The 2,712-nt window shown below is 32.6% G+C and overlaps 1 protein-coding gene across 5 annotated transcripts in view; it reads right to left on the bottom strand.

The window, feature by feature from the left end:
* Positions 1–2,411, bottom strand: part of TIAL1 (TIA1 cytotoxic granule associated RNA binding protein like 1) — a 19,377-nt gene extending 16,966 nt beyond the window's left edge. Inside the window, exon 1 of one of the 5 annotated variants that reach the window (XM_024755958.1) lies at positions 2,357–2,411. The gene's annotated coding sequence lies outside the window, so the exon portion shown is untranslated. Of the gene's footprint in view, positions 1–1,800; positions 1,856–2,356 lie in introns of those variants that run through there. The other 4 variants (XM_024755957.1, XM_024755959.1, XM_024755961.1 and 1 more) reach the window with 4 other exon arrangements.
* Between the last annotated feature and the right edge of the window lie 301 nt (positions 2,412–2,712).

The raw sequence follows: 2,712 nt of genomic DNA on the forward strand, positions 1-2,712 counted from the left end.
CAGTGAGAGGCCCACGTACCGCAAAATAAATTAAATAAATAAATAATAAAATAAAAATAAAAATAAAAATGGCCTTCCATAACAACATGTAGAACATCTTAATTTGCCAGGATAAAAAGGAGATAATTCACCATATAATTTCACCTAAATTATACAGAAACCTGAGACTGCCTTTTCCTTTACTCAGAGTTCTGTAATTCATTCACCTACATTTGCCTTCATCCATCATAACACTTAATACAGAAACATTTTACAGCTTTTAAAATACTATACAGCTTAAGTACCTTTACGTTATCATAAAATTATCTGTCCCAAAATAAATACTAACAAAAATATTCAACTCTTGACCTGGTAAAAACATCATCTCTTGGTAGCACACAGAAATATTTACTTTTTCTTTCTAAATCATCTACACTTCACTTTCTTTCTACTTTGGTTATAAAATCGTCAATATATTCTAAAGTTCCAAGGGTTTAAATATAAAATTTCTACTTGAAGAACACATACAAAATAACAGAAAAAGACAAATGGCTCAAATTATTGTATTGAGATCAATTCAAAGAGTAAACACTTAGGAAATTCCACAACGATTTTTACCTCAAGGGGGGGAAAAAAAGCAAACCTTAGGTCTATTTTGTCTTCTAAGAACAGGAACTGTAGGAACTAATGCATTAAAAATGGAAAATTATGTCTTTATCCCTAAAGTCAGGGTTAAAATCAAATTTGAGACTAGAACTTGGCAGTTTCACAGCAGGCAAAAGTTCACATTGCCAAACTACTTCCTATGTATACAACCAGGCAGAATTTTAAGTTAAGAACATCATGCCTTTCAGAAGACTAATCACACTTTTCAATACTGAATGTGCTCTCACTCTGAAAAGATTAGCCCTACGAAGGCTGAAATTACCAGCACTTTTACACAAGACACTATGGCTAAGTAACATTTTTACTTTTGTTCTTGAAAATTCCTATATAAGAGGAGATTTTGCAACAGTATCCTTCAATGGGCCTCTAATGTGCTGATCAATTTGTCGATATTTCATTTTAGGAAGGAGGCAGGGTGGAGGAAAGGTGCAGGAGGCACAAGTGAACTGACCAACTATATAAGGAATATCAACACACATACACATACATTTTAAAGAAAAAGAAAATATGATTAAATTGTATGAGAGGCTTAATCACAGCCACAATATAGCCAAATTGTATGGTACAGCTAATCAATTTTATAATGGGATTTAACAGTATTTGCTGCTATTGCCCTTAGATGTTCAGATTATACTCTAAATGAATGGCTTATTTCCTCCTTTTGACTGAGTCTCTATCGGGAAGAAAACGGCCTTAAAGATGGCATTGCATTAACATGGTATAATTCCAGATCCGCAATTCCTACTCATTTTGGTGCACTGAGTAGATGAAGAAAATAAAACTACAATAGAACACCATTACAATTTAATGTTGTATAACAGATTCAGATATACCATGGATCAAATCACTGTACTCAAAGCTACACACAACACAAATCTGAAATGTGGGTCCTACAAGGTAGGTGTCAGGCAGTTCACTTCCAACACCAGTGTTATACAGCATGATCTCATTTGTTTTTTTTAGATCTCAAGATACCCAATACATTTACCCCCCAATACAAAAAATGTCAAATGGGAACAAAGAACATCAGAAAACAGACCTTCAAAGAAACTATATAGACAAATTTTAGGCTCAACATCAAAGCAATTCTATATCACTTTAAATACCATCAAATAAATTAGTAATACTGTAGGTAATGAATATTTAAAGACCTACCTAGGCTATAAACACCATATTGTTTTCTGATGATAGAACCATATGTCTTAGCTTGTGTGTGTCTGCAGGAAAAAAACCTCACTAGTAACACACAGGCATATTAAGGAAACAGTTTAAGATAAGCTTTGTTAAGAGTACATTCTTTTAAAACATACCAGCCACTTGAAAGCCTAATCCAAAGATCACGATGTAAAATAAAAGAAGGATCTCCATAAATAAACAAAAAACCCTACTAGGTATCAACCTCTAAAGTCACCTTCAAAGTTTTTATCATGTTACCTGTATCTAAAAGAACCCTTTGAGAAATATGTAAAATGAACACTTAAAAAGATATGCATTTTTATTAAAATCTGACAAAAATCCAAATGTGAAACATTTGCTTTTATCTCAAAATTTTACATTTCAAATTTCAAAAAATATAAAAATCAACAGACCGCACCACATATGACCATCATGTCTGCTTATATAATTTTAAATCAATTAGGACTTTTTTAAAAAACGGACTTTATATTAATTTAATGAAAGGAAGTATAATCATTGTAAAATATTTGAGTACCTCTTATGTTCCAGGCAGTGAACTAAGTGCTGCAGGGTTAAGACCTAGGAAGATGTAGCAGTCCTTGTCTAAAAAAAAAAAAAAAAAAATCCTTCCCATGGAGAAGAGTGGGAGAAGGAAAAAGGAAGACAGAATAGTAAACATATACTGACATACAGATACAACGAAGCTCAAGATGTTTCTTTACTTATATGTATACATGTCACATTTTTAGATAACTGTAAACATAGACAACTTAATTGTGTTTCTGAGAAAGAACAGGAGACTGGAGAAGGTAGAGGTAGGAAATAAGTGACAAAGAAGTTAGCTTATTAGTCTACGGTCTAAGATCTGATGGAGATGAGAAGGCAGACGCG

Source organism: Neophocaena asiaeorientalis, unplaced genomic scaffold (assembly GCF_003031525.2).
Source record: "Neophocaena asiaeorientalis asiaeorientalis breed wild unplaced genomic scaffold, Neophocaena_asiaeorientalis_V1.1 scaffold85, whole genome shotgun sequence".
Classification (NCBI taxonomy): Eukaryota; Metazoa; Chordata; class Mammalia; order Artiodactyla; family Phocoenidae; genus Neophocaena; species Neophocaena asiaeorientalis.